This window comes from Protopterus annectens, chromosome 1.part1 (genome assembly GCF_019279795.1).
Source record: "Protopterus annectens isolate FY-2018-M chromosome 1.part1, PAN1.0, whole genome shotgun sequence".
NCBI lineage: Eukaryota > Metazoa > Chordata > Ceratodontiformes > Protopteridae > Protopterus > Protopterus annectens.
Genome location: NC_056726.1, coordinates 800,060,753 through 800,079,377, shown reverse-complemented (window position 1 = coordinate 800,079,377; position 18,625 = coordinate 800,060,753). Strand labels below are relative to the sequence as shown.

The following is an 18,625-nucleotide window of genomic DNA, read 5'->3' as shown; positions in this document are numbered from 1 at the left end:
GCAGGAGACAAAAATCAAACAGCAATAGCGTTCTTTAACTTTAATGCCCGCTTTCGTCACAAGACTTCCTCAGAATGCAAAGAAAGACACTGCCAACAACCCTTAAATAATCACAGTAATTACATAAATACAATTAACAATTAATTAAAAATAATTGATTTAAAAAGGCATGTATATTTGCAAAAACTATTAAACAAACATTGTTTAATTAAATAAGCAAGAGCCTAGTGTCATTGTTTTTATCAACGTGTAACTTCCTATATTTTAAAAAACATTTAACATTTATTGTGTCATTCAGTCCTGGAAATTTGTCTGAATTCAACCGGATTTGCCAAATGGTCTCACGTTGTTCTAAATAGTTTTTATAATCCCCTTCTCTTAAATCAGAATGTACAATTTCTAAAACAGAGAATAAAAATTTTTTAAAAGAAGTGCAGACAACTGAATGCTTAAAAAGAGCACTGTTTTCATCTCTGCTTCTTATACTATAAATATGCTCCCTTATCCTAGTTTTAAGACATCTGGTCGTCATGCCCACATAGAAAGCTGAACAACCCGAACACAGACTAATGTAAACTACCCCCTTAGAATTACAATCAACATAACTTGGAACTTTTAAGATTCTATCAATAGTTTCTATCCTAATATAGGGACCTTCAGAAATAAACCTGCACATGTTGCAGGTATGACAACAGTGCATGCCAATTTTTTTAGTGTATGAATTAATTTGCTTAAAAACAAAGGAAGGTTGGTTTCCCAAAATCTTTTGTATGTCATTGTTGCCATTTATAATCCTCCAGTTAATAACAATTTGCCTAACTTGGTCACCATCGGAGCTCATATCTAATGAACATATAATATGTTTATTGATGTCTTTCTGATTATCAAAATTGTTGACAGCAATGACTAACGAGGTAGGATAGTCTAACAAAGCCTTAAACGAAATAGAACGTCTGCTTAAAATCTCATCTCTTAACTTAAATAATTCAACAATTTTGTATCCTCTCTGACTAAATAAAGAAATAATAATGTTAAATTCATCAATAAGGTCGCAAAATTTAGAAGTCATGCGACTTGCTCTTATAAATTGACCACGGGGAATATTCTTGATAATATGCCTGGGGTGGTTGCTGAGATGATGTAAATACCCGTTTGTAAAAGTTTCTTTACGGTAAATTCTGCTGTGAAACCTGATTTCAGTTTTATCCCAGTAAAGAAAAACATCCAAAAAATTGACTTGCAACCCTACACACCCCTTGGTGAATTTCAAATAATCAGAAGATGAATTAATTTCTGAAATAAACGTGTCAACAATGGCGGTGTCCCCCTCTATTACAAAAAATAAATCGTCAATAAAACGACAATAAAATTTAATATGAAATCTCCTATTTAAAATAGGCATAAATTCAAACTCCCACCAAGCCATAACTAGATTAGCAAAGGCTGGTGCTGCAGGGAACCCCATAGCCACACCCCTCTTTTGTCTATAGTAAGTTTGTCCTAATAAGAAAAAATTATTTTCCAAAATGATTTCCAAAAAGTGCCTAATGGTGGAAATAGCATTTCTAGTCAATCCAATGTTCTTTTTGAACAAAAAATCACAAACAGCATCTATTCCTAGATCATGAGGAATGCACGTGTATAAAGAGACAACATCAACAGTGAAAACAATGTGTCTCAAGGGATCAAAGTCCCCGTTCTGTAAAAATAACCCAAGTTTACTTAAAAAATGCCATGAATCTTTGACAAATGAAATTTCACTAGCCAAGATAGGCCCCAACACAGCATCAACCACAAGAGAAATTCCCTCAGTTACAGAATGTGGTGAAGAGACAATAGGTCTAAGGGGAGGATCATTTATGCTCTTATGCGTTTTGGGTATACCAAAAATAACCCCTATACGTGGCTCTTGAACTATACAGAAATCATAAACTTCAAAAGTAAGATCGCCAGTCATAAAAAGTGCGTATAACTCAGAATGAATAAAACGCACCCTACGTTTAATTTCGTGAAGGCTAATAATCTCATATTCATCACCATTATTGATAATGTCCAACATTTTTTGTTATAAGCCTCTTGGGTCATAATAACAATGTTGCCCCCCTTGTCACTCTTCATAAATCTGAAATCTCTACAAAGTGATTTTAAATTATTGAGGGCCTTTCTTTCATCACTATTTAAATTGTTGGTGATGTACCTCTTGTTTTTCAAAACTTGGGTAATGTCCTGTATACATTGTTCCTCAAAGACCTTAATAGTGTGATGCAAATGAGGGGTGAAATCTGAGGGTTTAATTAAAGTCTTCTTTCTTTGCTCTTTGTCTGATAAGGAATCCATCAAATAAAATAAATTTAATTTTCTGGTGAATTTCTTTATGTCAACAATAGTTTTACTAAAATTGGCCCTAGAAGTTGGAATAAAGTTCAAACCATATTTTAAAATTCCTAATTCACAATCAGAAAAACAATGTTCAGTCAAATTAATAATACTGAATTGATCTAACATTTCATCTAAGTCTCGTCCCCTAAGGAGTTCGACCCCAAAAAGGTCCGACTCCTGGTCAAAACAGTGTTCCTGTTGTTGTTGTGATTGGTTCTCTTGTTGAAAAAAGAAGAAGAACCAGTTGTAGTGTTGGTGGAAATGTTTGTCCCAGTTCTGCTTTTAGGTCTAACTGACCCATTAACGTTTGAGGTATCTCCAACGCTTTCCTTGTCATCATTATTAACATTCACTACATTCTCAACATTAGCTTCACTGTTGTTTGAAAAATTATCATTGCATTTGTTTTCAAGGGTAGTACTGACAGTCCTAATGCTTCGCTGGCAATCGGCACGTTCGCCGTGATCAACAATGACCTGCTCAGCACCTAATGGTGCTAAGTCACTCAGCCCGGAGGCAACAGTGTTGTAATTTCTTTTGCCCCAACCATTAAAGGTAGAGGTACGAGTGTAATTCCCTTTAATGGTAGGAGCGTTCCCTTTGTTAGCAAAATTGCTATACACACTGTGGTTTTCGTAGGAAGAAAGGTCGCGAGTCGGTTTGAGTTGTTTGCGGCTGGTAACTTCAGCCGTATGTTGCTCAAGCTCTTGGTGTGCAACCACAAAGAACTCCCTGGCGTTGGTTTCACCTAACAAGTTCTTTAATTCGCTTTCAACAGTCACAATCTCCTCCCTTAAATCACTCATTTTACAAAAGTTGTTATCGATGAGCAATTTTAAAAAATCAATACCAGCATTGTTAAAAAAGTTAAAGTTTTGAAAAAAGGCAAGTTTGCCGTAACACCATTGGGGCATTTAAAAAATCTCAGCCCCTTAGGAACAATGCTTAACTCAATGCATCGTTTAAAATAACAATTTTCTAGATCTATTGAGCGGTATCTCTTCAATAGCCTCAATAAGAGACCGCGTTTGTTGTTAATATCTGCAGAGTTAAGTGGTTGGCAAAATTTACCTGTGTTGCCAAATGGATTCGCTACTTCATCCAAAAATGATTGTACTGTCCTGCAACAAGCACTGTTTTCTGTTAGTGGTTTCCTCCGCGAAGACGCTGCCGCAACTCGACAATAATCCCTTTCGCGTTTGTCCGGTATCTCCAAAACAGTATCCAGCTCTTGAAAAGATGAATCAGGGCTGGAAGTGTTTGCCCCGTTAGCTCCAGTAGGTCCTGCGTCAGTGCGTTCTTTGTCATTGGCACTCGAGACCAAAATCTTGAGAGAATTCTGTATATCCAGTAAAGTAACTGTCAATAAATCGTTTAAAGTAGTAGCTTCTGATGTCGGTGTAGGATGAACTGACAAATTCAACAGTTCTTCGTCCCCGACATCAGACATGGCTTCAAAACAACCCAGAAAACCAAGTGAAGCGAAAAATAACCAGCAAAAACGAAAATCCAAGCCAAAGCAGGAGACAAAAATCAAACAGCAATAGCGTACTTTAACTTTAATGCCCGCTTTCGTCACAAGACTTCCTCAGAATGCATTGGATTTTCGTTTTTGCTGATATATATATATATATATACACACACATACATACATAGATATGTATACATATGGCTATATAAAAATAAAACAAAACCCTTAGGCACAAGCAAATATACCACAGAGGTAGCATAGGATAAAGTGGTAGAGATAAGTTCAGCTAGTTCAGAGGGGATGGAGGGAGGGTAACCTGGACTGCAGCAGGGTGAACACTCTTAACATCTACATTTATGGTAGGTACAAAACCGTACTATGTTCATCGTGTTACCCTGCTGCAGTCATCACACTTGGGTTGAATCCCAAAGCTTAGGAGGGTAGGTGGAGTCAAACAGGGTTAGAAGAAGCTAGTAGGCCCTGCAAAACTGCAGTGGCAAAACCAGCTCTAGTCTTAGTCTTAGAGTAAAGAGGTAAGTGATGGTGTTTGGTGAAGGTGTACACTGAACTCCAAGTAGCAGCTTCCAGAATATCCTTGGTTGGCACTCCCCTGAGAAAGGCTGCTGATGTAGTTGTAGCCCTGGTGGAGTGGGACCTAATGTTAGCAGGTACTGGTTTCCCATGATGTGTGTAGCAGAAACGTATGCAATGTCCTATCCATTTAGAAATGGTCTGTTTTGAGATGGCTTTTCCTTGTGATCCTGTAGCATAGGCTACAAAGAGCTGGTCAGTTTTTCTGAAAGCCTTAGTTTTATCCAAGTAGTAACGTAATTGCCTGTGAATGTCAAAAGATGGCAGGAGTCTTTCTCCTTTGTTCTGGGGATTTGGGAAGAAGGTGGGCAAGTGAATGGTTTGGTTTAGGGCCACACTGGATACCACCTTACGCATGAAGGAAGGATTAGTTCGTAGAGAAACTCTGTCTTGATGAAAAATGAGGATAGGTTCCACTGCCATTAGGGCCTGTAGCTCTGAGACTCTTCTAGCTGAGGTTATTGATAGTAGTAGGGCAGTTTTCCATGAAAGAAATTTTAAGTCAGTTGAAAAAGCTGGTTCAAAGGGCAGCAGTGTAAGCTTTTCCAGGACAAAGTTGAGATCCCAAGTAGGTGTTGGAGCTCTCCTTGGCGGTCTTAAGTTCTTAGCCCCTCTTAGGTACTGTCTTAGGAGTGGATGTGAAAATAAAGGAGGATCCGTGCTGTAATGAGCTGAAATTGCCGAGGCGTGGATCTTAATAGAGGAAAAGGAAAGTCCTTTGTGTAACATCTCAGTTAAATATTGTAGAATCCTAGGAATGTTCGGCTTCAGGGGATTTAGGCCTTTAGCCTGGTTCCAGGCGCAAAATCTTTTCCATTTGTCTGAATAGGTTTTCCTGGTGCTGGGCCTCCTGACCTCCAGAATGACATCCATAACAGCTTTAGATAAGGTGTCGGCTGGTTGTTTAGGTAATTTGCCATGCAGCCAGGTTTAAAGTCTTGAGATGGCTGTGTAGAATCAGATTGTCTCGCTGGGTGAGCAGGTGAGGAATTTGTGGCAAAATCCATGGTGGGCCCAGGGCCATGTTCCTTAAAATTGGATACCAATGTTGGCGTGGCCAGTCTGGTGCAACGAGAATCATTTGTGGCCTCTCTAATCTGACTTTCAGCAGTACCTTTGCTAAAAGAGGCAGTGGAGGGAAGGCATACACTGTTAATGTTTTCCAACTGAATGAGAGGGCGTCCACTTTTTAAGCTAGTGGATGGAAGGCTCTTGTGCAACATTTTTGAAGTTGGTGTTTGTGGGGGCTTGCAAAGAGATCAATGTCTGGGCGTCCCCATTTTTGAGCTAACATTGCAAATACTTGTGGATCTAGTTTCCATTCGTGTGGATCCATGATGTTTCTGCTTAGGTTGTCTGCCAATGTGTTTTTCTTTCCTGGCAGGAATTGTGCTTGTAATTGAACCTAGTAAGACAGTGCAGTGTTCCACAAGGTCATTGCTTGCCTGCATAGAGGGTAGGAATGTGTGCCCCCTTGCTTGTTTATGTACCACATAACTGTGGTGTTGTCTGTCCTTATTAGTAGTTGTCCTGGGTGTAGCAGGTCCTTGAAAGCTGTTAGGCATTCCATACTGCTAGCATTTCTTTTTGATTGATATGCAGGTGTCTCTGATCTGTAGTCCATTTGCCCTGAATGCACTGTCCAGCCATGTGTGCTCCCCAGGCATAGTCCGATGCATCTGTTGTCATAGTTTGCCTGGCTGTGGGTAAGGTGAAAGGCTGACCCTTGTTGAGGTGACATGCCTGTGCCCACCATAGAAACGCCTGTTGAAGGCAGGGAATGAGTGGAATCATTGTTTCCAAGCTGTGGCTGTGCTGAGTCCATACACTTTTCAGGTACCATTGTAATTTCCTCATATGCAGTTTTGCAAATGGTATTAGTAGAATGCAAGATGAACCACACGAGCTGGATAACAAGAAAGAGCTTTATTCCGGTACCTCGGCCCACTGGCCTTCAAAGGAATGAACTAACAATTCACTAGGCACCACATATATACTAGTGCATAGTAATTGAACAATTGTATCATTAAATAATTAAGTAATTACATACTTAAAAAAGATATAGGAAGGAGGTGGCTTCTAATAATTTTCTTCATGCATCAAGTGCACATCCTATGCACTTGATAGAGTCATTACCCTATGGGGAATTTAAACGAATTTTTGAACACACTTCAGACAATGGTCTTTTAAGTCTGGAATTTGATGTTGTCTGTAAGAGATTATTGGATAGAGGTTATTCAGAAGCTTCAATCAAGAAGAATCGTTTAAAGTTTGATCGTAGCATAAAGGGTTATGATAGAAATAGAAATAGATCTGATGTAAACACTTATCACAATGCTATGGATCTAGACAATAGGATGTTTTTTGTTACAAAGTTTTCTCTATTTTCAGAGATTCTGTGTAATATTGTTAAGTTTCTATGGCCAGTTATTTGTGACAATGAAGAATTTGGGCACCTTTTTCCTAGGTTTGTTTCTTTCTCTTTTGGTAGATATCAAAATCTGAAAGAAATACTCAAACCTAGACATTTATCCAGCATTATGTCTATTTCTGACTTAGTTCAAGAACCTGGAATGTTTCAATGTGGAAAATGTAAAATATGTGCAAAAGTAAGAAATTTATCAGGAAACAACATCAATGGGGTAAAATATTTTGCTGAAAATAGATTTAATTGTTGCTCATGTGGTGTTGTTTATATATTAGGTTGTGATTGCCCTTTGCCTCAGTATTATATTGGCCAGACCAAACGTCAACTTAAAGTTCGTATACTAGAACATATTGGTGATGTACGCAATGCCAGAACAGATAGTCCAATATTTGATCACTTTTATAGGATGCATAATGGATCAGTTGAATCTTTGTTTTTCTGTGCCTTGGCTAGGCCAAAGGTACTTTCAGGAGGCAGTTTCCTACATAGTTTATTAAAATTGGAGAGTAGATTTATTTTGAAGTATAACACTTTAAAACCTCGAGGTTTAAATTTGGAAGTTAATTTATCTATCTAATTTTACTACTTTTATAGTAGTTTGTTAGCAAAAATGGTGCTGGTTCACTTATTTCATGTCCTGTTACTGATTCTCTCTTTTTTAAGTATGTAATTACTTAATTATTTAATGATACAATTGTTCAATTACTATGCACTAGTATATATGTGGTGCCTAGTGAATTGTTAGTTCATTCCTTTGAAGGCCAGTGGGCCGAGGTACCGGAATAAAGCTCTTTCTTGTTATCCAGCTCGTGTGGTTTGTTTTGGACATTCATTTTTTGCTGTGGTTGGTTTATTCTAGAATGCAAGATGCCATGAATCCCAAGGCCTGCAGAATTTTTCTTGCAGGGAGTTGGGTCTTTGTTGCCATTATTTTGAAATATTGAAACAGCTGTCGTAGTTTGTCTGGCATGAGATAAGCCATCTGGGCCATTGTATTCAAGCTGGCACCCAGGAATATTATGTCTTGTGAGGGCACTAGTTTTGAATTCTTTTTGTTTACTGTGTACCGTAGGCAACTTAGAAGGTGTTTGGCAAATGCCAGATGCTGTAAAAGAATGTCCTTGCTTTCTGCTTGAATAAGACAGTCGTCCAGGTATGGGTATATTTGAATTCATCTTTGTCTGCAGTATGCAATTACTGGCGCCAGGCATTTTGTGAAGACCCTGGGTGCAGTAGATAAGCCAAAGGGCAGTGCAGAGAATTGATAATGCGCTGAACCTGCAATAAAGCGGAGGTATCTTCTGCAATTTTGTCTGTTAGGGACATGCAGGTATGACTCCTTGAGGTCCAAAGTGACTAGCCAAGCATTCTTGCCCAGCATGGGAAGAAGCTGCTGTAGCGTTAGCATCTTGAATTTTGGTACTTGCAGATAGGTGTTCAGAACTGAAAGATCCAGAATGGGTCTCCATGCTTTGTCCTTTCTTGGAGCTATGAAGAGTCTTGAGTAAAATCCTTGTCCTTGCTCCTGTGTAGGTACCTGGTGAATGGCTTTCATGTTCATGAGAGCTGTAATTTGTTTTTGTGCCTCTGCCCATTGATTTGGTGGTAGGTTTGGCATTCCTTTGATCCTTGGTAAGGTATGAAAGTGGAATCTGTGTCCTTGAGAGACAATGTTTAGAACCCATTTGTCTTTTGTGATGATGTGCCAGTTGTCTGCAAAAAATGCTAGGTTTCCTCCTAAGGGTGTTGCCAGGAGAGATTTGCTTGGTAGTTTGAGGATGGCGTCATTGTGTCTGCCTTCTGCTAGCTTGGGGCCTGTCTTCTCCTCCTTTTGGGGTAGCTGAACCCCCATTAGCAAGGTTTGTAAGGGCCCTGTGACTGACCTCTGCCCCTTGGGTGTCTGTATTTGCCCCTCTGTGATCTGTCTGAAGCTGGAAAGGACCAAATTTTGTTGGACAATTTCTGCTGAAGCGAGAGGGTTGTACCTGCAAGAAATCCTTGACCGTTTGCATAGATTTAGCCTTATCCTCCATTTTCTTTAAAACCTCTTCTGCTTTGGCACCAAATAATACATCCTGTTGTAAAGGTGCATCTAATAATTTTGCTTTAACATGGTCAGGGAGGGTTTACTCTTTTAACCAAGCATGTCTCCGAATGACAGAGCCAGTAACAGGTGCTCTCTACAGGAAGCTTCCAGTGAATCAAATCTGCATTGTAAAGTATGCTTGCCCACCTGTTCAGCTGCATGCAACAGATCCTGCATTTCCTTGAATTCAGGCTGTTCTGAATGTGTGCTCATTTTTTGTTTTAACTGAGACATCAGGAATTGTTGATATTTCAACATGTGAAACTGGCAATTTAATGCTCTCATAGCCAGAGTTGCACAGGTGTATATTTTTTTTCCCCATCTATATAGGGCTCTGGAATCTCTTTCAGAGGGCACAGGATTTTTAGCCATAGAAGCTTTTGCTCCCTTAGGACTCTGGGATATGGTCTCTGGGTCAGCTACAGGGCTTTTATAAAGGAATTTGTGCGAGTCAGGTACTCTGTAGTATCTGTCTGGTTTGGCTGGAGCAGGAGGTAGAGAGTCTGGATTTAAACTGGACTCCAAGTAGACATCATCCACAATATCTAAAACAGGAGGGATAGCAAGAGGTCTGTGCTGGGGTAATAAAAGGAACTCTCGGAGCCTTTTCTTAGAATCTGAGTAATCCTGGCCTTCCCAGTGGAAATGTTCCCTCATGGTATGTAATGTTTCCCCAAAGGAGTAGTCTTCAGGGGGAGATGCTGAGGGAATAGAGTCTTCAGCATCAGAATCCTCATAAGCTGGAAAAGTGTTATCCTGTCCCTCAGAAGAATCTGAGGAGAGAGAAACCTGGTCAGAGGATGCATAATCCTCCTCTTGTCTTGGTCTTTTGTCAGGAGGGGGATGGGAACCCCTGATAAGGGTAATTAAATCTTCAGCCATCTTAAGCATCTGTTTCTTAGGCATGGGGCCTTGACCTGTAGACTGATCAACAGTTTTCTTAGGTTTTAAAGGAGTTTTAAGCTTAGCATAAGATTTAATGGCGAGTGTAGTCGGTCTGAAGACACCTTCTGCAACTGAAGGTGTTTCCTCTGCACTGGTGTCAAATTCTGCTCCGGTCTCAGTAGATGGCTGCGTCAGCCTAGTAGACTCCACTTGAGAGTCGGCAGCTGTCTGGGGTTCCAGCTCTGCGGTCGTCAGGGGCTGCACAGGCGCCTCACTGAAAATCGGAGAACCAGCGACAGGCCCAGCTGAGGCCTCGGGGGTCTGGCTTATTCCTAGGCTGCCTGTCCTTATCCTTGCAATTTTTTTATAAATTGCGGTCATCGACGGCATGATATAATTAAATTTCCTACCAAAGTAATGCCGTGCGAAGTCAAAACAGCATTTGATAGTGCATTTATTAAACCTAGCGCAAAACCGACAATCTGTGACGTCGTGGTCTGGGCCTAGGCAAGGAATACAATAGGAATGGAAGTCCTTATGAGGTATTAGCTTCCCACAAGAAATGCAATTGTTAACTTTTTCTGACATCGGACTGAGGCAAGAAAATGTTCCCCAACGGGGTACTTAGCTTTATTGAAGACTTCGGACTGAAATTCAAATAAAAAAATCAGGTGTCGGCCAACCGGCACTTGCGAACTGCTTCTGCTTCGGGCACCACACGGCAAGAAAGAGTGAAGAAAATGGTGTCGGATACCTCTTACATACCCCTGGCACACTGACGTCAGGGAAGAAGCAACAGCAACCGACGCCGGACCAAGACTTTGGAATTCGGGCCGACTGCGGGACCACCTGATGGCAGGATAACCCCAAGTGTGACTGCAGCACATCCTCTTTTGCTCTCGAGGTGATGTCTTTACTAATCAAGTGTGCTATGTGGAAGGCGTTCCTTGCTACAGCAGACACATGGTGGTCGAAGTTAAGGTCACGGTCAACTTGTGAACCCAAGTCCCTTACCACTTGGTCAGTACTTACAGTATTGTTGTTGATTTCATAGTGAAGGGACATTGTGCCGAAGGGAATGAAAATACATTTCTTTGCATTCAATTTGAGACAGTGACAGACACCAGTCGTTGGTCTGCGCAAGACCCTCCTGGAGTAAAGTGACATCATTTGGGAATTCAATAACTGTACACAGTTTGCAGTCTTCTGCAAACTTGGTCAGCCCCAACCCATTAGTTTTGACCTGAACTTCTGAGAAATATATACCAAACAATAGGGGGCCCAGTACTGACCCCTGTGGCACCCCGCTGGTAACAGATCTGCTGGTTGATGTGGAGACACCCACTTTGATAGTGTGTGTCTGGTTTGTGAGCCAGTTAGCAACACATCTTACAGCAAAGGGGTTTACATTCAGTTTGCTAAGTTTATCGGTAATGCCAGTGTGTGGGATTGTGTCGAAAGCCTTTGCCATGTCGAAGTATGCTGTGTGTACAGATCTGCCCTCATCAATGGCTCTGATTACATTTTCAAAAAAATCCAAAAGATTTAACAAGCAGGATTTGCCCTTGACAATGCTGCATTGAGTAGTAGCCAGGCTTTGGAGGTCACCTATGTCTTTATTTAGGAGATCCATAATGATACGTTTCCACGGCCTCACAGATGAGGGTGGTCAGGTTTACTGGTCTGTAATTCCCTGGGTCTGCTGCTAAGCCACCTTTGTGGAGGGGAATAATTGTTGCTGTTCTCCATTCTGCAAGAAAAAGAAGTTATGTACTCACCATAACGTTCCATCTGAGAAGTTGTACTTAATTTGTCTTCAACCTGTGGGATACAGATCCGTATCGTATCAGAGCCGGCAATTTTTGCTAGCATCAGCTCCGAGCTCCAAACTCCTCGCCTTACCCATAATACACCCCCACTGCCTTCCTTCCCCAGATTGAATTTGCTGAACTTACACAGAGAACCCAACCTGAAATATTTACTTGTGACCTATACTGCAGCTCATAGGCTGATCATGCACCAAGGTCTGGGGGAAGGAGGGAGGGACGGTTGAAGACAAATGAAGTACAACTACTCAGATGGAACGTTATGGTGAGTACAGAACTTCTTTATCTGAAGTAGTTTACTTCATTTGGTCTTCAACCTGTGGGACAGAGTCCCCAGCTACTAAACTCCTGGGAGGCCATCATGGAAGGATATTCCGGAGAACCACAGAACCAAAGGATGCTCTCCTTCTGGAAGTCAAATCCAATTTGTAATGAGAAATAAACGTATGAGATGAGGACCAAGTAGCTGCAGAACAAATATCATCCAAAGACACACTAGACCAAAAGGCCGCAGACGTAGCCATGGACCTAGTGGAATGAGCTTTCACCTGACCTGGAGGAGACGTGCCTCTGTCCTTAAAGACCTGTAAGATGCATGAAGAAATCCATATGGCTATCGTGACCTTAGAGATAGGTTTCCCGAAAAAGAGTTTATAGAAGGATACAAATAATTGATCAGATTTATGGAAATTTTTTGTCCAGTGTAAATAGAATTGTAACTGTCTATGAACATCCAACATGTGGAGTTTGTATTCCATCTTGTTCGTAAAATTAGGAAAAAACACAGGCAAATTGATAGTCTGATTGATACTGACTGGTGATGCCACCTTAGGAAGAAAGGATGGATTGGTTCGAAGGGAAACCCTATCTCTGTGAAAAATCATGTAAGGAATTTTGATGGACAAGGCCTGTAATTCTGAAACCCTTTTTGCAGAGGTAATAGCCACCAGAAAAGCTGTTTTCCAAGATAAAAATTTAAGATGTGCAGTTGTGGCAGGCTCGAAAGGTGGAGCAACCAAAGCTTGAAGAACCATAGTAAGGTCCCATGGAGGAACAGGATCTTTGACCAGGGAGTGTAACAAAAAGGTGCCTTTGATAAAGGCTTTACACAGTCTGGAAGAGGCTAAAGAGGCAGAATTCTCGCCCACATGAAAATGAGAGATGGCAGCCAAATGAACTTTGATCGTAGAAGAACTAGCTCCGTGTTGAAAAATATCAGCTAGAAAATCCAGAATGGCAGAAATAGGAGCCGTGAAAGGGTCTACACTCCTTTGAGAGGCCCAAAAGAAAAAAAAGTTTCCATTTGCTGCGATAAACCTTCCTGGTCGAAGACTTATGAGCAGCCACCAAAATAGAGCTAACCGAAGAGGGTAGTCCAGGAGTCCTAGCAATCACAGGAACTGGAGCAGCCAAGCTGTGAGCTTCAGGCTGTCCAGATTCAGATGAGGCATCCCCGAATGGTGTGAAATTAAATACTGAATGGGATGTAGGATCCAAGGCGGAGCCAGAAGGTGAGACCAAAGGAAGGGAATCCATACCTGGCGAGGCCAGAACGGGGCAATGAGGATCACTTTGCTCCCCAGTCAACGAGCTTTCTGTAGAAACCTCGGAATGAGAGGTACTGGTGGGTAAGCAAACAGAAGACCAGGAGGCCAAGCATGAACTAGACAGTGTCTCTGGGGAACTCCCCCGGCAGGGGGCTCAGAGCGAAAAACTTGCTGCACTTCGCACTGGAAGGAGATGTGAAGAGATCAGAGCAAGGTTGACCCCACTCGCTGAAGATCTGTTCTGCTACTGACAGATTCAGAGACCACTTGTAAGGTATTGGAATGGTCCGACCTAGCCTGTCCACTAGGATGTTGGACCGTCCTGGAATGTGCATTGCGACGAGAAAGCGACCGGTGGAGATCGCCCATTCCCACACTCTCATGGCCTCGTGACAAAGGGGGTAAGATCTGGTCCCTCCCTGCTTGTTGATATACCAGACCACTGACATGTCTGACTGAAATGCAATCATTCCCAGAGGAAGAAAGGCATGAAGGGTCTGCAATGCTAGAAGGACCGCCATCATCTCTAGGACACTGATATGCAAGCTGGTCTCTGAGGGACCACAGGCCTTGGACTGTCCTGTCCGAATAATGCCCCCCACACCCAAGTTGGGAGGCATCCACGGTCACTGTGGTTTGGGCCGGGGCTAGAACAAAGGGTCGTCCCTCCAAAATGTCCAGAGAACTCATCCACCATATGAGGGACGACCGACAGACTCGATTGAAATGAACTGGATATGTCAACGGCAGTTCCAACGGGGATAATTGTACAGCTAGAGTCCACTGTAAAATCCTCATGTGTAACCGAGCACAAGAGAGAAGAGTTATGGTCGCCGCCATCACGCCTAGAGCCCTCTATATAGATTCTGCCGTTGGAAGATGAAAACGGTAGATCAGGGAGACATGCATCCTCAGGTTTTGAACTCTCTCAGAGGTCTGGAATATTTTGCACTGATGAGCATCTATCCTGGCACCAATGTAATCTATCATCTGTACAGGCTCTAGGAGAGATTTGGATGTGTTGACTGTGATGCCCAAAAGCAGGGTAAATGTCAGGAAATAATCCCTGGTTTGGGAAAGTAGACGCCTGGTGGGAGCAGTAAGGAGCCAATCGTCCAGGTATGGATAGACCTTAATCCCCTGAAGCCTCAGGTGAGGCCACTACAGCTGCCATCACTTTGGTAAACACCCCAGGAGCTGTGGTGAGACCAAAGAGTAGGGCTCGAAATTGCTAATGATGGACTCCTAGCCAGAAGCGGGGGAACCTCCTGGAGCTTCTGTGCATTTTTATGTGATAGTAATCCTGGAGGTCTAACGAGCACATCCAGTCGCCCTCTTGCAGGCATGGCATGACGGACTGTAATGTGACCATCCGGAACTTCTCTTTGACAACTGACAGGTTCAGGGTAGAGAGGTCCAGAATGGGCCTCAAGTCCCCCATTTTCTTTGGCACCAAAAACAACCTGGAGTATAAGCCCGATCCGGACTGATCTGGGGGGACGGTTTCGATGGCTCATTTTCCTAGCAGCTTGGAAATTTCCTGCACTGCTGCCTCCCTTTGCGTGGGTGGTACGTAAGGGAGGTATCTGGGAGATATAAGGGAACCCACAACGGGGATAGAGTATCCTCTGGATATGATTTGAAGCACCCAGTGGTCCGTTGTTATGGACTCCCATGCCGCTGGGTGCAAGGACAACAGTCCCCCCGACTGCCTCCAGTGTAGAGCAGTCGGGCAACCTCTCAGGGTTGCTGCCCGGGTCTGTCCGAGAAAGGTTCTCGAGACCCAAAGTTTCACTGACCCCCTCTGCCTCTGGGCTGGCATCCATTCTGTCCCCCTCTGGCTCTGGGGGAAGAAGAGCCCTGAGTATCCCGGGAATACTGTGATTTCCAGAACCATATCTTCTTTTGCCCTCTCTGGTTCCGAGAAAAGGACCTTTAAAGGTTAGAGAAGCGGATCCAGACAGCAGACAGTGTCTTCTCGTCCTTCTCACTCTGGACTAATGTCTCCTTGATGGTTTTACCGAAGAGTGTACAGCCATCATAAGGGGCATTGGCAAACGACACCTTGAAGGGTTCGGAAAATTGACATAATCTGAGCCAGGCATTAAGCCTCATGGACACGCCGGACCAACCCACCCTAGCCGCTCCTTCCATTGCATGGGACAGGAGTCGCATGGACGTATTAGATACTGCTTTTTAAAAAGTGGCCATCCTCGCGAAGGATAAAGCCTTGTCCTCCTGCGACATGGACTTGGGGGAGACTCCTCCAGCTCCTTGACTAGTTCGCGTTGGTGTCTAGTGACATGGGACAGGTAATTCAGTGCCCTAATTGAGAAGGTAGCTAAAGCATACACCCACTTCCCTAAGCGGTCCATCATCCGTGACTCTCGGTCAGGAGGGTGGACCGAGGAACTCTCCTGGGCAAGTTCTTTCTTAGTGACCGCTGCTACCACCATGGCTTCCATGGGGGAGCCCTTATTCCAAGATGGCCTATGGAGGGGGGGGGGGCGCTACGATCTTGGGTCGCTTTGGTATGGGTTCCATGGTGTCCAGTTCCTTCCATGCCCGCGAGGTGACCAAACTCATCAAAGGATCCATGGGAGGGGACACCCCGGAAGTAGATGGGCCTGTGCTGAAAGCCTCCAGGAACACAGACTCATCAGAAGAGGGTTTGGGGGCAGACCAACCTCCCCGCTGGCACAGGATCTCCATGATGTCTCCAAAGGAGACATCCTTGGGAGGTGACCTTGGGGAACCCTCTCCATCATCTAAGTCCGTGTCCTCTGTGAGGGACTCGGGGGAGTCCAAGTGCATCCTCTTGCACGTAAGTTTGCGAGGCACATCTCCAGTGGGGCTCCCCGGGGGTGCTCGCAAGCAGTTTGTTCCTCGGCGGGGAACCGTCTGGGGCTCTTTGAGCATGGGCTGTCCCTCTGGTAAAACGATGGGGACCGTAGACAGAGCCGAGGGGGTGTGGGAGGAGTCTGAAGGGGTGGTCAGGGGTCTCGATCCGACAGAGAGAACCATTTCTATCGCATCGAATGCCAAAGGAGAGCGAACCTCCCGAGAAACCAATAAGGTTGGTCGGTCTCCCCGGGTCAGACGATAGAATCTGAACCGGGCCAGAGGTGGACGGAGCTCTGAGGGAGGGAACCTGGCCCAACAAAGTCGGAGCCAATGGAAAAGTTTCCACTCCCTCAGATCCAACATCCAAGCTCCGGCTCCAATCCGAGCTGGTCGGATCCGAAGCACTCCAGGAAGTTGTCAGCATAGAGGAAGCAAGTACAGTTGGCGCCGACCCCCTGAACAAAGCCAACCACAGATCCGAATACTCCGAACCTGAAGGTCAGATCGGACAAGAAGAAATGGGTTGAAAGAAAGGAAGAGAGCTTCCCCCTTCAGAGGGAGGGGGGCTGGCAAGACCCCCATCTGGATCTGTGTATGGATAAAGCGCCTCATCATCTTAACCAAATCCATATCGGATCAGGAGCGGGTGTACCGTGACGAGGCCATGGACTCCGACCTGGCGGGCCAGGGCACCGAGGCCTGAGAGGCTGGACGTGTCTCCTCCAGCTCCGGAGAGAAACTTGGAGATTGGAGCAGAGGGGAGTCGTGGATCCATGCTGACTTGCTTGGAGAAAAGAGGTCCAGGGACCTCTTCCTCTTTTCCCTCATCTTTGACTCTCTCTCCCTTTCTCTACCTCTCTTCTGCTCCACTACCACAGGCTTTGGTACAGGAGGTTGAGTTCCAGCCTGGAAGGGAGGAGAAGCCAGAGGAAGAGAGGAGGGAGAGGCAGCCACTGTGACTGAAGCCAAAGACGAGGAAAGAAAGTCAGAAGGAGGAAGAAGACCTTTGAGGACCAACTTGGCCTTCCTATCCTTTTAGGGAGCGGGGGTTGAAGCCCACACAAATGCTACAATCCACACTAAGGTGGGCCACACCCAAGCACAAAACACACAGAGTGTGGCCATCTGCTGGGGATAGCTTATGGCCACACTCTGTGCAGTGCTTGAAAACAAGCTTTTCAGCCATGCTAAAGTTAGAAAGATAGCCTTGAAAAAAGTTAGGTAAATTTATCCTAAATACTTGCACGCGCGCACACACACACACACACACACACACACACACACACACACACACACACACACACACACACACACACACACACGCACACACACACACACACACACACAGTCTATACAGAAAGTACAGTTTTGTACCTACCATAAATGTAGATGTTCGAAGATCCACATTGCTGCAGTCCTTACACTAGGGTATACCGCTGTCCTCGGTCGGCCTGAAATATATATGGCTGACGTCGTCAAAGCGCATTAAACTGACGCCAGGACGCCAGGGTATAAATGCGCATGACCGACGCCATCCTCAGTCTTTTCTTGCCCCAGATGTCAGAAGACCCTATACAGGGTAAAATCAAAAAATCACCAAACACTAAACAACCCAAACTATGTACAACTTCTTACAAATATATAATAAAGAATCAACCTATCCACACTACCACCCCCAAACACAGAGGGGAAGGAGGGAGGGTAATTGACTGCAGCAATGTGGATCTTAACATCTACATTTATGGTAGGTACAAAACTGTACTATGTTCTTCATCTCACATTGCTGCAGTCCTTACACTTGGGTAGATTCCCAAAGCAGAGGAAAGGGAGGATGGCAAATCAAAGAGAAGCAGGAGCCGTCAAAATGCCCTGTAAAATAGCAGTGGCAAACCCAGCCCTAGATTTAGAGAGGAAGGTGGTAGTGCTTAGAGAAAGTATGTACTGAACTCCAAGTAGCTGCCTCCAGAATATCCTTAGTTGCCACCCCCCTTAAAAAAGCTGTAGAAGTGGCAGTAGCCCTAGTGGAATGAGGTCTAATCCCTGTTGGAATCTCCTTGCCATGATGGGAATAACAAAAGGCAATGCAAAACCCAATCCATTTAGAAATAGTTTGTTTTGACACAGGCTTGCCCTGAGAACCCAAAGCAAAAGAAACAAACAACTGCTGAGACTGCCTGAAACTCTTAGTCCTGTCTAAGTAATAGCGTAACTGCCTGTGTACATCCAAAGTATGCAAAATCTTTTCCCCCTTGTTTTGGGGGTCTGCATAAAAGGTAGGTAAATGAATAGTTTGGTTTAAAGACACACTTGAAACTATCCTTATGGAAAATCAAGAAAGGCTCAACCGCCATAAGGGCCTGCAATTCAGAAACCCTTCTGCAGAGTAATGGCCAACAAAAGCAGTCTTCCATGACAAATATTTTAACTCAGCTGTAGCTGCAGGCTCAAAAAGAGTGAGCTTTTCCCAACACATAATTGAGGTCCCAAGCAGGAGTAGGAGCTCTTCGTGGAGGTCTTATGTTCTTTGCCCTCTGAGAAATTGCTTGAACAAAGGATGAGAAAACAAAG

General features: G+C 43.8%; 1 protein-coding gene across 1 annotated transcript in view; it reads right to left on the bottom strand.

Annotated features, from left to right (window-relative positions):
• Window positions 1–18,625, bottom strand: part of ACAA2 (acetyl-CoA acyltransferase 2) — a gene marked incomplete in the record, with an annotated part of 508,533 nt that overhangs the window by 63,810 nt on the left and 426,098 nt on the right.